Below are 17,967 nucleotides of genomic sequence, written 5' to 3'. Positions count from 1 at the left end.
TAAGACTAAATAATAATAAATTAAATAAAGTTGATTATTAGAAGTTGTTTGCATTTAGTTTTTGACAAGGTCCTACACAATAACATCCATCGGGTTTATCATTTCCCAAGCGGCTTCTGCAAATTCCATCGTCATATCCGCTTTGCATGCAGGCAGCGGAGCATTTGCTATCCTGGCATGACCCTGGCCACTTCAAGTAATAGCAAATATCATTCACAGTCTTTTCTTCTTCTGCAACTATGTATACATAACATACATACACATCAGGTCATATAAACATGCACAAATTACATTTGTAGAGACTTAATTAGTTACATACCTGGCTGCGATGATAATCAAAATGTTGTAAAACACAAAAATTGCAACCGGAACCTTCATTTTTGGTTGATATCTAGGACTAGAAGTTCTTTGATGTATTGTGTTTTTGGAGACATACAATGGCTCATATATATACTCATAGTAAAGATCAACATAAAGTGTGAACATGATCAGTTTTTCTTTGTTTTAATTTATGAAATGTCCATATATTGTGAATTGAAATATTATCTTCCTTAAATGATAATCTATATCTATATCTATATATATTCTAAAGTTTAGTTATATGTTCTATTTTAAAACCAAAATTTATGGTTGTTTTAAATGCACTAGCCTATAAAAATCCTATTAATTGCATTTAATTTACTTTACTTAATAATCTATATCTATAATATATTAAAAAGAAGAAGTGATGTACCAAATTGTAATTTTACTATTTTTACAAGTTGTGAAGCATTACGTACAAGGATGTGTAAGCCATTTCATCCAAAATTTTAAGACACTAAAAGGGTAATTGGGGGATTTCAGACTCCTATATCGGCGATTGAATGCATCTGTTTCTAATCGATTCAATTCCTTCAACCCTGCTTCAATTCATGCTCAATTAATACATATAGAGAGAGAATCAGGCATAGATCGCCAGAAAGAGAATGGGGGGAATGAGAACAGGCAAGCAGAGGAAGGGACTTTGATGGTTATTCAATTGAATGTCAGTAATTGTGAAACCCTTTATCATCCAAACGCACAAAAGACAAGACCAAAGCACATCTTCATCATCATCTTCTACTTCCAAATTCCCAAATCTTCCATCTAGGGTTCCGATTGAGACTTGCAGAGGTATGTTTTTGGATTTGATTATGTTCGGTAATGATGATAATCGAATGAGACTAATCTATACCTGTGTTTTGAAGCTGTAATCGGTGTTTAAGTATACCGTATGGTGGATGTGAATCGCCCCTTCGTTCAATTCTAACATCGTCTGCAACGAATGCTTTATGTATATTTGCTCTCTCCCCAACCAATGATATATTAAGCTGATTACGAATCCATTGTTTTTGCAGGGACATAGGGTTCTTCGGCTTACCATGTCCAATAAAGGGTTTTGTTTTCTTTTTTTGTTTACATCCACTTATTATTAGTCCATTAATATTGGTTTTCCATTTCGATTTATAAGAAATCAACGTTTATCTATGTTTTGCAGGTTGGTATACAAGATTGTTCCAGTAAAGGTTTTGTTATTAGGAGGTGTTATCTGATCCTTTTTAGTTTCCTGAAATACCCACGTTAAAATGATTATGCCTTTTTATCTGGTTGAACCTAATACTTTTTTGATTTGAAATTCAAAACTACAAGAGGTTGTGATGATTGAACACTATTTGAATCGAAATTGGGTTAATACTTAAGTAGTAAGCTCATTTACACAGGCTAGCCAACTCGAGCTCTATAACTGAAGCTTGGGCGTGAGTACTGATTCTTTTTTTTTATGTGTAAAGATATATTAACTTTTTGTACTTCTTACGGTTCTGATTCTTTTTTTGTGTGCTTATAGTGTGTGTATAAGCCTTTGGAATGTCACCCAATGGTTCCGCAGTTACAACCTTACACTTTGGCGTGAGTACTGATTCTTCCTGTTTAATAATTCTTTGTCCGGCCTTTTATTACTTGAGCTTTAATGCGAGTTTCTTTTATGGGAAAAATCACTTTGGAAATCTACATCTCTCATATTCACATATGGCTAAGGTATGTAAGCTGGCACCTTAGTGATGCTTATATATCTTAAAAAGTTTTACCTACAAATCTTGAGTAATTATCGTATTTGTTGTTTTGCAAGGCAAGTTATTGGTTAGCAGATCAAGAGTGCCAAATGATCTTTTCACGTTTATGTTTGTAGAAACCAGAAGACTTTTTGGCCAGAAAAGAGTGCTCGGATATACGTACGTGTTCAGGGCGCACAACTTAAAAAACACATTGATGCAACTTTGGGTAGTGGATATTTGACGGAAGTTGTTTGCCGACCTCCTGGAGAAGATCTTAACGAATGGCTGGCAATTAATGGTAACGATCTTCAATGATTTATCATGTAAATTAGCATATGATTACTAATTTTTGTAATTACTGTTTTGTTCATATTTTGTTATCTGCAGTTGTTGATTTTTTTTAATCAAGTGAACATCCTTTATGGTACTCTTGCTGAGTTCCGCACATAATCGACATGGCCAACATGACAGCCAGAACAAAGTAACTTACTTGCTTAAAGACTCTTCACCAGTAACTTGCTTAAATTAACCTATTCTGACCCGAACCTGTTTTGACCCGTTCTATTTTTATTTATCCTTTATTGAAATACAATTATATGTTTTAAAGCATTAAGCATATAAACTGCCATGTATTCTCACACAAACTTTATAAATTTTGTGATATGTTTATAAAAAATGTTTTATTACATAATATTATATGTTACTAAGCACTATTAGTTTGGATATTGTTTGTAAAATTTTTATTTTTGACTTTTTGCTATAGATGAGGTTCAAAGGATGGTATGTGGGTTTAACGATGGAAGAATTTGGAACTTGTGTTGGGCATTCATCATTTGGAAGCAGATGCCGTGATTTCTGATTACCAAGAATAAATGTAATGTGATGTATGCTATTGAAAAACTTTTGAAAATTGAGGGCATGAAGATCTCTTTCTGGGCAGCTGTTTGCTATTAGCCATGATCAATAGTTAACCATTCCTAATGTTACAGGTATAGTTTATTAAAAAGGCGATTGAAGATATGGCTGCCAGAAGTTTGGGATACTTACTAGAATTGCTAATGCCAGAGGCATCCCAAGTTGAGCCCAACTTAAAAATCAACTGAGTTTACAATGGCAGTTTTCAAACGTGTTTAGTAACATGCCAAAACAAGTCATTTTGGTACGGGTCAAAATTGGCTGGGTAAGGTTGCCGTAAACAGTTTTTTGCACAAGCTTAGCCTACAATTGATTTAGATGTCAAAATTGGTTCAAAAAGTGATATTTTATTATTTTGTTTTTGAACATCCAGGCATACACCATTGAGCAGACAGATTCGTAGATTTTTTTTAATTAATACTTTCTGCACAAGCTTAGCCTATGATCAAGCATTTGACTTTGACCTCATCAAGTATATAGAGATATGCATGACCTCACCCATAAAGTTGATGTTCATATCCAGTAGTTGAACTATTTTTATATGCATCAACTTTTTTATATTATATATGGTTATATACTGTCACTTTAAATAAATGGAAATGTTATTGATTCAAATTATGCATGCTTACAAGTGTTGGTGATTTTAGTGTAATTAATTTATGAAAGGTGTGGTCCGTGTGGGCTACGTGCTTGAAGTGGGTTCAAAGGGGAAACGCACAGGGCCCAAGGGACAAAAGTTTATAGTAGGAAGCATGAACTAATAATCGCTAGAAATTATTCTCTTAGTATTAACCGGTGATGTTAGTAGTGACTACGACAAATAGTAACTTTGCCTAGCAACTTTAACTACCGTGATTACCCGAATTGATACTGTTCGAACATGGGTACCAAGGTTTGGTTTTTAATGGTTTTAATCCATGTAAAACCGGTGTTGATTGGTATATCGAATGCATGTATACCGAAACGAACCATTATAAACGATATCTGGTTTTGTTATGGAGTGCCCAAAATTCTTTGAATGGACAAATGCATTGCTTGCTAAATGAAAATCCATGTAGAAGCTATGCTGCAATGTCACAACACTTGAGTCAATGGGTGCCTTTTGGGTTATTATATCTCAACAATTATTACGTGGTTTTACTTTGTTTGATATAAATAAGTTGTTAACATGTTACTTACAACCCTTCCCCATGTACTGTTTAACCTGTTATAGCGTGGTCTCAAAAGGCAAAATAAAGACAATAACTATTATGTTAGTTACAACCCTTCCCCCTGTCGTTTCAGAAAAAACCAATAACTATTATGCATGTCGTGCATCGCACGGGTATTCCCCCTAGTATACTTAAAAATTTAGTTATATGAACTGTTTTACAACCTTCATTATGAGCCTCTTAAATACATCTTTTAAGGTTCATTAATTTAGTTATATCAACTTTTTTACAACCTTCATTTTTTAAGGTTCATTAATGATACTATATTTAGGTTAGCCACACAACTCTAAAATATGTAATTAAATCAAATTAAAAGAATTAAACTTTTTATAAATTATGTGGTGTCCAAAGCCATATAAATGAACCATCACATTCATAATTAATAGTGTACAAGTGGTAGGTTATAAAACATTTCCCAAGGATACCTGCAAAATTAAGTAATTACAATTTATAGTGCTTATGGTACAACACTTAATTACCTTAGTCTGGGGGCATAATTGCCCTTCTCATTATCGTCTTTAAGGGCCATAAGTCCAAGTAATTCAAATAATTCACATAATAGTTCATTAATAATTCAATTAATAAAGGATGATTTATCTAATCTAAATAATAAAGATAGTGACATCAACCATCGTAACCGAACCTTCAAACAATACTTCATTATCCAAATAATACAGTGACATCAATCATCTTCTTCATCGTAACCGAACCATATCATCTTTTAAACATCTTCCAATAAATCGAATCATATAATATTAATGGTAACCGATACTTAATGGGTTGATTAATGGCTTCAGCCGATAAATCGGTATAAAATGCCACTTCGTAACAAACACGGGAACCTTTTCACACTCATACCCGCTCACGAGTTCGCTTCTTGACTCGCATGTGTTTCATCAGAATCTAATCGGACTTCAGAAGTTACGACTGAATTCAAACAGTCCATTCTCTTTTCTAAAGCAGGTACCATTTTTTTCCGTTAGATCGTTCCATGTTCAATTTTTAGTGCTTTTGATTTATACTATATTATAAAGCATTTCATAAGGATGACGTCATCATATAATGAATTGTAAGTTTTTATGCTTATAGTACAATACTAAATGAGGTTAATTTTGGGGTAAAATGGTCATTTAACGTGAATACTATTTTAATTTTTTTACAATTTATTATAAATTTAAGTTAACACAAATGAGTTAATTGAAATAATGGAATTAAAAGAGTTAATTGAATTAAGACGCCAGAGAGTCAGACCTTTGAACTTCATTCCTCTTCATCTTCCCCCATGGTTTATGAAGCTAATTAAACCAAAATTGATTACAATCATCCCACATATAAAAACCAATTCAAGAAACTCTAACTACAAGCTAGGATACCAAAATTCGGTTTAAAATTAATTAAATTGCATTGTTTTATTGTGCCTCTTTGAATATCCCTGTCATTTAATATCATTCATTAGGATATGATTAATTTGTAGATAGTTGAACGGTCTTTGGTTGTGCTATAAGGTTGACAGTTTTGTTATGTTTGTAGGTTCATAGTTTCCTTTCCTCCTCTATTGCCATGGCCAGCCCGCTTAGTTTGCAAACGTCCGACGGTACAAGCAGTCATATGTTCCTTAGTGAACTCCGTGAAGGGAGCACCGGACCTATCATGATAATGGTTTGTAGAAAATGGGACGTGACAAGTGTTAACGGCAAGTACATGAGCACCGACTATATTGTCACTGACATAAAGGTAGTTTTTTACCCTCTGCTATCCCACATTCTTATGCTTTTCTACTTTTGATTCTGAAACAAAAATCTACGCCTTTATTTGCGCAGGGAGGTGTGATGCATTGCACCGCAAGGAATAACATTGCCCACTATTTCTTTGACAAACTCAAAGAGGGCGGTGTATATTTGGTCAACGGTTTCGCCGTGTAATTGTGCATATTTATTTTTGGATAACCATCTACATAAATGTTTCGTGCTTTTCCTTCGCAGGCCTGCTTATGCAGATTCGGATTCAGAAGAAACAGTTGACAGTGACCCACATGAAAGGTATACCGTCTGCACTTAGTGTTAGTAATGAAAACCTGTACTACTTTTCGATGCATATATACGTAAACATAGTATACCATTTTTAATAGTTTTCTTTAAGTTATTTCACTGCAGTCAGTTGGCTGGTGATGGGATTGGGGATGACGGTGGCATGCGTTAGCTAAAGTTTGGTCTATGTGTTATCCAATAAGATAGGAAGGCGTGCGAGAGTTTATGCGTTTTTCCTTTTTCTGTTTCATGTTTTTTTTCTTGGAAGACGTCTTTTTTTCACTTCTTTTTGGCCGACAAGTTTTGCCAAGAAAACAACTTATGGTCCATGGTTTGATAAAGTTTAAGCATTCCCCTTTGTAGGCGTATTGTCTTACATGTTATGCACCGCCGTGTCAGACGTCTTACCACGAACAAACAATAGCTATTATGCATGCCGTGCATTGCACGGGCTTTCTCCCTAGTAAATGTTAAAACTTTAGTTGTCTAACTTTTTGAAGTCATAAAATTTAAAATCCAGTGCATTCACCCACTATATATATATATATATATATATTTGGTTGTCCACTCATTTTATATTAGGTTACTAGATTTAAATGACCCTGAGTTTCACTAGTTGGCCAGGACGGACTCCAAAACTTACTAGGACCTAACCGAGTAAGTATGTTATTTTTTTGGCGTGACCATTTTTTATGTGGCATGCTTACGGGTAAAAACATTAGTTCTAAAAGAAATCTATTTAAATTTTTTTATAAAATTCTGATTTAAAAATAAAAAAGATAAAGATATTCTTTATAAAACCCAACTAGAACCTCACCTTCCTCTCTCTCTCTCCATCTCCCTAGGAAACCACCGTCACCTCCACCATACCATACATGGGAAACAATGCAACTACCGATTCAGACAAAAAGAAAACCCAATTCTAAGATGTTGAAGGTTAATAAAGAAAAAAACTATGCTTTCCTTCATATTCTAGAGGAGAAGAGTAATATAGAGTGTGGGATGAGAATGCTTTAACCTTGAAAGAGCATTCACATCCCTACCATTATTTCTAACCCTATGGTTTATCAAAAGTCATGGTTTCTTAAATTTATTACGCGTTTTAAAAAACCCACCACATCCTATTCCTTGTATCTATCTCTGTATTCTTTTTTTATTATTTATTTCACTTTTTATGGGTGTGTTGGTGTGTGTAAGAGATGATATAGGTGGAATAGTAGCATTTTATATATGAGGGGATCGTGTGGTTTTCTTTAATTTTAAAAGTTGGCGATAGAGAGAGAGAGAGAGAGAGTCCGATGTAGTGATGTTTTTGTTAAATATTCAAATTTTGAAGTTGTGGTGAAGGATGGTGGATGGAATATGAGTGGATGGAATATGAGTGCTCAAGCATTAAAACTATATCACAATCTCTAATGCTATTCTTTAATTAAAATCACCTTTTTTTCTTAATTTAAATCTCATTTTTTACAAAATCACTCACATCACATACCCTATCCATGTCTCTATTTTTTCATACTTTTTGCATTTCTTCCAAATACAATTTTAACTGCTTACCATCTTGCCATCTAATCTTTTTCTTCTAAAATTCATTTCAAATAATTTTTCATTCACATTTGGACTATTTATTTTATTTTATATTTTATTTTTTTGTATCGGGTTACCCTTGAACCTTAATGAATGATAAAAACGACACCCGTAGAGAAATAAGGAATTTAAACTGGAGTAGTGATAAACAAACCATAATATAGATCAATATGTACAATATGCACACAAGAGAAGAACCTATGGATTGTATAAGGGTAAACATAACAAGTTACTACTAAAAAAACCTAATAAATTAAGTACTAAAGTACCTTATATTTAGAGGTAAACTAAGGGTACTAAAGGCCTAGAACAAATCTAGAAGTTATTTTGAATCAATGTACTATACTCGAACAACAATTGTTATTATAATTAACCATTAATACTAAATCACCAACACTTGAGAAATTAACATACCTGTATTGCGAATCACCAAATCATTTAATAACTAGCACTACATCAAATCAAAATCTTAATGACAGACAATAATTCCTGTTATAAATGGCACAATTTTCATGTCAACTGGATTAAAAATATTTTCCAAATAGGTCAGATGCAAATATAGTATGGAATAAAAACATGATATATATGGTCAAAATTTTCAAATGAATTGGATAAATTTTTTCCAAATAGGTCAGATGTAGAAATGTTATGGAATAGCAACATGATAGAACTTTAAGAACCATAATAACCATTCAATTTTCGAATGATAGTCTAACTAATCACTAATCTCCACAGAAAACTCATAGCTAGGAAATCATGAACATCAAAATGGACATATTAAATCATAAATTACAAAAGAAGATACGTAAACTAAGTATTAACAAAAAAAAAATAATGAATGTTTTAATTTATGAAATATCCATATATTATGAATTGAGATATTATCTTCCTTAAATGATAATGAATGTTAAAACTGTAGTTGTCTAACTTTTTGAAGTCATAAAAGTTTAAAATCTATTGCATTTACCCACATTATAATTTTTCTTGGTTTTCCACTCATTTTATATTAGATTACTAGATTTAAATAACCCTGAGTTTCACTAGTTGGCCGGGACGGACTCCAAAACTTAATAAAACCTACCCGAGTAAGTATTTTATTTTTTTTAACGTAGCCATTTTTTATGTGGCCTGCTTACGGGTAAAAACATTAGTCCTAAAAGAAATCTATTTAACTTTTTTTATAAAATTCTGATTTAAAAATAAAAAATATAAAGATATTCTTTAGAAAACCCAACTAGAACCCCACCTTCCCCTCTCTCTCCATCTCCCTAGGAAACCACTGTCACCTCAACCATACCATACATGGGAAACAATGCAACTACTGATTTAGACAAAAAGAAAACCCAATTATGAGATGTTGAAGGTTAATAAAGAAAAAAACTATGTTTTCCTTCATATTTTAGAGTAGGGGTGTTCAGAATTCGTTTCGAATTCGAAAAATTTGAAATTCGATTAAATTCGATTCGATTATCAAGAATTCGCTTCGATTATAAAAATTCGAATTCGAATTCGATTCAATTCGAGTCAAGTAAATCGAATACGAATCGAATACGAATTTATAATTTCAAATTCGATTCGATTCGAAATTCGAATAAAAATTATACATTTTATTTTATATTTTTATATATAACACATATATAACTTTTATTGGGCTATACTATAAATTATTTTCAAATTTTATTCCAAGTATTAAAATTACCCATTACCAAACCTACTACATGACCCATAACTAAAACCAAAGTAGCAAATCTATTAATAGATTTCTAACCCTAAAAATATTAACTTGTAGTGGTTATTCCCGAATTCTCGTTTTGAATGTTAGACTTATGATACTTTATTTGGAAATTTTTAATATGATATCGTGCTTTATGGCTGCTTTAAAATTTATGTTTCTTTTTAATAGCTTTTATATGTTTTAAAAGAAACTTAATCAAATCGAATTTATTCGAATTCGAATTTTTAATCGGAATCGAATACGAATTAGGTTTTTTATTCGAATACGAATTCGAATCGAATTAGGTAGATTTTAATCGAATACGAATCGAATTCGAATTCAAAGGAAAAATTAAAAATATTCGAATAATTCGAAAATTCGATATTCGATTCAATGAACACCCCTATTTTAGAGGAGAAGAGTAATATAGAGTGTGGGATAAGAATGCTTTAACCCTGAAAGAGCATTCACATCCCTACCATTATTTCTAACCCTATGATTTATCAAAAGTCATTGTTTCTTAAATTTATTAAGTAAAACCCACCATATCCTATTCCTTGTATCTAACACTGTATTCTTTTTTCATTATTTATTTCACTTTTTATGGTTGTGTTGGTGTGTGTAAGAGTAGATGTATGAACATAAAGATTTCAGTTGCAAGAAATTGATTTAGCAGTGAATAATGTAGCACCAAATTTCAGTTGAAGACCTTTGTCGAATCCAAGACCAAAACGGCTCAGCGTTACTGATGTGTGTAAAATGCAACATATAAATTACATCAATTAAGGCATAAAACTAACCCTTTTTAAGTACTAATGTTGGAAAAAGAGTGTTTTTGTCTTCCTTTTGTATTTTCAGGATGAAATGAGCTCAAATTCACAAAAGAAGCAAAAAGACAACTAATTCTAGCATAAATACAAGAAAAGGAATAAAAGTAGACTGCCCGAACTCTCAACGGCATCCTCCAAAGCAAAGAAGAGAAAACAGAAGCCTGAACACGCCCCGTGCTCAGCCAGCACGGGGTCGTGCCCAAGAAGCAGCAGAAAAGACAAACTTGTAGAAGCTTCTATTGCCCACCACGGGGCCGTGTCCATTGAGCACGGGGGCGTGGTGAAAGTACAGCAGGCGCATTAATTGTAATTGCGAATTACAATTAATGAGGAGAGAGAGTGTCAGACGGGCACGGGGGCGTGTCCAGCGGACACGGGGCCGTGCCCAGCCTTCTGTTCAGCCTATAAATAGGAGTGCTTGGTTTCATTCCATCTCATCCCTTGGCACACCACCTCTCTCACACTTAATCCACCACCCACCACCACCAAAACACCATCATCCATTGTCCATCGTAGAGTGTGTGAGTCGTCTCGGGATCCAAGATTGATAGTAAGAGTTCTTGACAATCAAGGCCATGTTTGCCTAAGTCTCTTACATCACTTGGTGAAGACAAGTGTTTAGTATAATACTTTTTATTTTTAATCTTTTGCACTTTTTATTTGGTGTTGTATTAATGACTTTAATAACTAGTTGCTTATGTTGAAGGTGATCTTTCCTTATCGTTTGTCCGTGGTGTCTTGGCATTATTTTAGTGTCTACATAAAATAAAAGATTTTCACCATTCATATCTCCACGGTCTATATGGAGGTATGTTGGCTACCTGGTCGGGGGTTAAGGGAACGGTTTGGTAAGGGTCTTGCCCTTGTTCAGCGTTTAGAGGTCCTGCAAGGGACCTGGGTCAAATTTAGTAGGATCTCCTTCAATACCCATAGGTATTGGATGGTGGGGATCCAAACTCTTTGACCCCCTCATAAGTTAACTACTATTAATACTATAACCCGGCTATTTAGGACTGTATCCCTGCTGACTTAGACTACTTAGCCGAGGGTAACGTCACCGCCAAAAGCGGGGCCTACCATAATTTGCATTAATAACTTAATTCATTATCTTCCAATAATCCAACCCTTTAGGATTGTATCCTTGCTGACTCAAACTACTGGGTTGAGGGTAACGTCGCCTTCAAAAGAGGGGCCTACTACAATAACTAAGATAATCTCTTAAACAAGTGCAAAAGTGCGAAAATAATCAAAGGTTATACTAATACACGAGTCAGAGCCAAGTGATTCATCTTGTCTATCTGTTTTTATTTTTATTTTATTTTTCAGCATTTAGTTAGTTTTTATTTTCTTAGTTTAAAAACATTTTTCTCACTTTTTGATTTGATTAGACGTTGAGGATAAACCGGTATTAAAAGCTCTTGTGTCCTTGGACGACCTCGGTATCTTACCAACACTATACTACGTCCAGGATGGGTGCACTTGCCCATATGTGTGTTTAGTGTTAGTGAATATCGTGTTTTATAAATTTAAAACTTGGCTAAAGGTGTAAAAAGGGCTTAATTATACATCTAAATTATATATACACCGACACACATCAGTTACTAACCTTAGACTCTGTGAGATCTAGTTCCGGTTCCTCCTCTCATCGTCATGGTGATGGTTCCTCTTGCGAGGTATTTAGTCTTGGGCTTTAGCCATATGAAAATCTAGTTAGAGGGCCCTGGGGTTTGCCCCGAGGGCACTCCGACGCTCAAGTTAGTATCATGTATGGCAAAAATAACTATAAGCTGTAATGTTGAGAAATGGAACACAAGTTTAAGTTGAAAGAATGCAGAGATGAAGTCGGAAGAAGGATCCCCAAGTGATGGGGGAGAAAATAACCTGATCCCTTTAGAAGAAGGAACTTTCTTTATATAACAAGATTCTTGGGCCATAACCCTAATGGGCTGGCCTAAGAATGGGCTTATCAGGACTAGGCCCACTAGAACCAACTAAGCCTGCTGAGAAAGACCAAATGGGCTCAGGCCCAGTCATCATTCAAATGGATTGAGTCTAGACGAGGAGCCTAAATAGGGGCCCTCGTCGACAAGTCATTCCTTGTCCAAGCCCATTCACTTATGGATGGACGTAGGACTTATTCTGGTCTTTGAAAATATAGTCATCCCTAGGCGGGTCGCTCTCCTCCCTTTAACTGTCACACCTATTTGTCGGGTAAATTTAGTCTAAGGCATGTTATGCCAAACTAATCTATTTTGTTGTCCTTGGGGTGACCTTGCATTTAGCATTCAAAATAGCAAGGTGAAACCTTAAGTAGGGTAGCGTGAACCTTACTTCAATCTATGCCTCCTTGAAGGCACTTTAACCAATGTACTTGTTCGAGAGTACTTTTCTTGAGAGCGTTTATACTATTTAGATTGTCTTTCCATGTCCTTCTTAAGGGCATTTCAATTGAGGTACTCGTTCAAAGAGTAATTTCTACAAGAGCATCAACTAGGATACCTTGTTTATCGTGTTATACTTTTTGTTTGGCGTCCCTGCGAGTTGGTTTCTATCTTGCTTTATAACACCCCAAAAATTTTATATGAATATATATATATATATATATATACATACATATATAGGTAGAGGTTCTTGTAAAAATAAGGTTTTTTTTGTGAGAATGGTAAGAAAAAATCTACACTATTAGATCTTTAATTTAATGGTTGAGATCATAATGGCAAAATTGTAAATAATGTTTACTATTAAACATATTAATTTTCTAAATTAAGGGTATATAGGTAAATTTAACATTTTTTAATTAAGAAACTAACATTAATGCACATGTAACTTCCCCCGTCTTTTTTAAACATCAATAACTTTTTATACGTAACTTTTTTTTTAAAAAAAAAATTACACCATAAAAACGAGCGTTTTTTTATCTTTAATATGAGTACCATATTGCTATACTTATATAGAGAAAAAAATATGTTTTGATCATATGTTTAGTCCATGAATTGTGTTATATACTTACTGAATGGTGTTATATACTTGCTGAATGGTGTTATATACTTACTAAATGGTGTTATATACTTACTGAATGGTGTTATATACTTGTTGAATGGTGTTATATACTTGCTGAATGTTGTTATATAGTTGCTGAATGGTGTTATATACTTGCTGAATGGTGTTATATACTTGTTGAATGGTGTTTATAGAGATCTTTAAAAAAAAATTCAGTTCCTATAATTAAGGTGGCGGTTATGGGAAGTTTTTAATTAATTGAATTAATGATAAAATTGCTTGTTTACCCTTTTGAATTAATTTAGATTTAGGACACATGTCATCTCCACAACCTTACCCTATATATAGAGGATCCTGTAAAAAGTGCTCAGAGTGTGAGAAGTGTGAGAAGTGTATTATAACACTATATATAATACTATATAACACCATATAAACACCGTATAACAATATGTAACACCATATAATACCATATAACACTATGTAACACTATATAACATTATGTAACAAATATAACACTATAGTTTGTCTGATAGCATGTCTATGATAGATGTATAGTGTTATATTTTTATATAATGTTATATAATGTTACATAGTGTTATATGGTATTATATGGTGTTACATATTGTTATACGGTGTTTATATGGTGTTATATAGTATTATATATAGTGTTATAATACACTTCTCACACTTTAGGCCCTTTTTACACTATCCGTACCCTATATATATATATATATACACACACACACATTAGTCATTTACCTTACCCTATATATATATATATATATATATATATATATACATACTAGTCATTTGCCCGCGCGATGCGGCGGGGGTGGCGATTTACAATAGGATACTCGTTTATCGTTAGTTTATCGGTCGTCGGTCGTCTCGTGATATATTGTATAGTACTTAAGTTAGTTTTCTTATTCGTGATATGTTGGCACTCGTTTTTCTGTTAGTTTATCGATTCTTTGGTGATATACTTTTGTTAATTTTCTTAGATGTTAGTTTATCAATCTTTCCATCCAATCATTCATATGTACATAATGCTTTAACCATAATTCATTAATCGATACAAATACGAAATGCAATATGCTGAACATTATAAATTTGCTAACAAAATTACAACGATAAACATTAGTCGATAAAAAAATAAACAATATAAATTTGCTAACAATAATTATAACATCATCTTGTCCGGTTCTACGTAGAAACATATAGGACAAGAGACCAACGCTTTGGGTTGCTCGTCTACAAGATAATAATAACAAATAACATCATCATGTCTGATTCTGCGTCGAAGAATCAAACAGCATTAAAACAGCACCCGTTCCGAGATGAACGGCTGAAAATAATCGCTGATGTTGCGGCAACGACAACTTGCAATGCGATACTCGTTTAATAGGCAGCAGCGGTGATGGTTTTGGGGGGTGGGGGCACTTGTCAAAATTACACAAAACACCAAGTAGGGGCGTGCAATGTCTATTCGTTATTGAGGGTTAACTATACTAAGTTTACTTAACCAGAACTGATGGTCAGATAATTAGCATGGGTGAGTTTAGTGTCGGTTTCAACTAAGTTTTCTTTTAGGGCTTTGTTTCCGATTGAAAATTCTAAAAAGGAATGGCTTTTAAGAAAGGGCTGTATGTTGGCTTTTAGAAAAAAATAATAATAATAATAACTAAAGATGGTGACTTTGGCAAAGTTTACAATTATAAGCTAACGGGCTTAAAACAAAATTGGAACCAGCTCAGTAATTGTTTTATTCCACTACATGTCTCTTTATATAGCAATGTTCTCAAGGTTTTTTATGTAACCACCATCCACCAATGTGGGATTTATTTTAGAAGAAAGTAAGTGCTAGGAAAACTTTGCTTAAAAGTCCTAGTGGGATAATTAACTTTAACAATAAATTATTACAGTTTCTTCACGATAAACATTTAAATTTTAATTGGTTTTGCATTGTATTCAGTAATATTGGAGTTGGAACTTAGTTGTTTCTTCACATAATGAAATAAGGTAAGTATGGTTGGTGCCCACATTTCTTGATCACACAGACTTCTCATGGATAAGAATTCAGATCAGCATGTAAAATTTTGAGGATGACATTGACATCTCAACAACTGCTAGTTAAAATCAATAGACAAGCATTTCTCATGCGTGTGATTAACAGTGTTTTTCGGACGAACACACAAAAGCGCCTCCCCAAGTTCAATATTTAAAATGTAACTGGGTATCGCTACACGGGCTTACAACGATGCACAAGGTGCACTGTTCGAAAAAACCATCACTACCGTCATTTTGGAGTAAAATCTACAAATTCAAAGCTAATTATGACGCTTCTCCAGGGATATAACGAGCCCCCAATACAATGAAAACCACACCCAAGCTGCTACCGCCACCGGTCGTCACCACTGCCACCTCCATCACGTTAAAGAGCCTGTAGTCCTGCACATAAGTTGACAAACTATATATATTAGTTAATTATTTATCCTCGCTACTTAACTGAACATCAGTTCTTCGTTCTAAACAGCAAATGCTTGTTCACTGCAACAAATTCTCCACTGCAGAAGAAAATTACTTGTCATATACAGCAAATACTCTTTACAATTGAATATCATTAAACCATAGAATCACTTGCCTCAAAACGCTACGACGGTAGATACTCGAAGTGTATGGCTCAAAGCACCCATTACAACAAATCCATTCCTTCATTAAAGTAAAACCCAAACATTAAAGTAAAACCCTAGATCTGCAAGTTTAGAACAAAGACAAACATTGGATTCGAGAACTGAAGCACGTGACCTAAACAAATCAAAAGGAGGTTGCCGGACATACCTCGGTTTGTCGGACCTATCGCAACCACCATCTACAGTCGGGAACTCGTCTCCGTTACCACCAATCTTTGTAGTTAATTTGCAGACTTGATTCACTCTAAACTACAAACCATAGCCCCATATTTGCACATGGTGTCAGAATTTACAAAAAAAAAGAACTCAACTCTTTGATAGGTGCCTATCTTCTGCCTTTTCTCTTTTCTGAAAAAAGCTACAAGTATAAGAGATGTGTCTACCCAGGATATTGACATTGAAAAAAACCAAATTCACCCAGAAAAGTTGAAATACATCTCTCAAATGAATAAGGTAGAACTATTCTAAGCGCAAGTATTATGGCATATAAAACAAATAGGTAAGTAGGCTAATAGGTCACAAGGTAGCAAGCATGCAACCCTTCTAGTTTATCAAACTTTTCGTTTTATGTTTGTTAGAATAATAATTTACACCATTGTACTCGTTTTCCTTTAGTTGACCTCTAAAATTGCAAATAGATGAGATACGACACTTATGTGATAATTAAAACGAATACTATCATTTTACAAAGTTGTAAAGGTGAGTAATGTATCAAAATGAGCTAATGATTGTCTCGCCATGTTGAACTCAAAAAGCCAGAAAAAGGATTTGAGTAGAATACAAGACCAGACCCAGAGGCTTCTTCACAACTACTGATGCCAGCCACCAATGGCAAGGGAGCGCTGATTTCAAACGCCTTTTCAACTATATCTAGGACACCAATGACCACACCAGTCACCACCTTCGCCTATACCTCAAAATTTTGGTTAAGACATAACTATTCTTTGTTATCCATATACTTTTTTATTCATCTAAATACAAAACAAAATCTATGTCTCAACAATGCAACTAAAGATAGAAAACTTATTGTTGACTAATAGCTATAGTTCAACATTGTATCCTTTATATTAACTACCTGTGTAATTATAAATAAAACTGAAACAAATGCACATAAAAGTCTAGCAAAACCAACAAATAAAATCATGGAAACCAAAGATACTCGTATAAAAGTTTAAAAGTCATTTCTCACCTACTAAGACAATATTTTGAGATGGTTCAGGAGATTGTTTATCTTCTCCAAACGAATCAGGCGTATTCCCATTTTCAATCTTGAGGTTTCCCTCTGCATCCAGAAGCAAACTTTTTGCCTATGATAAAAAATGTTGACTATCTTTAGATCTCTATGATAAAAACCTACTATGGCATTAATCAATAGCATTAATGAGCCGTTGAAAATACTTTATGGCTTCATTTTCATGTATTCGTCCATATTCCAGCATCATAATCGAACTGTAACGTTAATGTATAATCTTTGTACGATGTATTAGCATACAAATTATTAAATAAACTAATAAAGAAAATATATATAAAGATAAAAAAAAAATTCTTGGTTTTAAAAAGCGTAATGCGCACAAAAGCGACGGGATCTAAAATCAAGGCGCAAAGCATAGAGCGCAAAAACGGTGGGCTTTTCGTATGCGAGGCGCAGGAGAATATATAATTATTTGTATATTATATAGGTTTTTAGGATCATTTATTTGATATTTACAAACAAATAAGCTGTATACATGTTTTAATATTGAAATTACATACATGTACAGCTTGAAATGCATGATGTACAACAATCTGCTGCACAAAAATGGGTCACATCACGTACATGAGGTGCGCGCCTCAGAGTGGATTTCTTAGCAAAAAAGCGCGCCTCAATATAACCTGCGCCTCAAGCCACATAAGGCGCTAAGGTTTACACCTCGCGCCTAGG

At 33.8% G+C, this 17,967-nt stretch overlaps 2 long non-coding RNA genes across 2 annotated transcripts; both read left to right on the top strand.

Moving 5' to 3' along the window:
* Positions 1–1,653: 1,653 nt before the first annotated feature.
* Positions 1,654–2,329, top strand: LOC110866274. The gene is made up of 3 exons (XR_002551286.2): positions 1,654–1,775; positions 1,865–1,926; positions 2,207–2,329. It is a non-coding gene; the product is annotated as an uncharacterized LOC110866274 (long non-coding RNA).
* Positions 2,330–2,508: 179 nt separating this feature from the next.
* LOC110866275 lies at positions 2,509–3,549 on the top strand. The gene is made up of 3 exons (XR_002551287.2): positions 2,509–2,553; positions 2,836–2,946; positions 3,062–3,549. It is a non-coding gene; the product is annotated as an uncharacterized LOC110866275 (long non-coding RNA).
* Positions 3,550–17,967: the final 14,418 nt, after the last annotated feature.

This window comes from Helianthus annuus, chromosome 7, assembly GCF_002127325.2.
Source record: "Helianthus annuus cultivar XRQ/B chromosome 7, HanXRQr2.0-SUNRISE, whole genome shotgun sequence".
NCBI lineage: Eukaryota > Viridiplantae > Streptophyta > Magnoliopsida > Asterales > Asteraceae > Helianthus > Helianthus annuus.
Note: the sequence above shows the minus strand (reverse complement) of the source record. Positions and strands in the feature narration are given on the sequence as shown.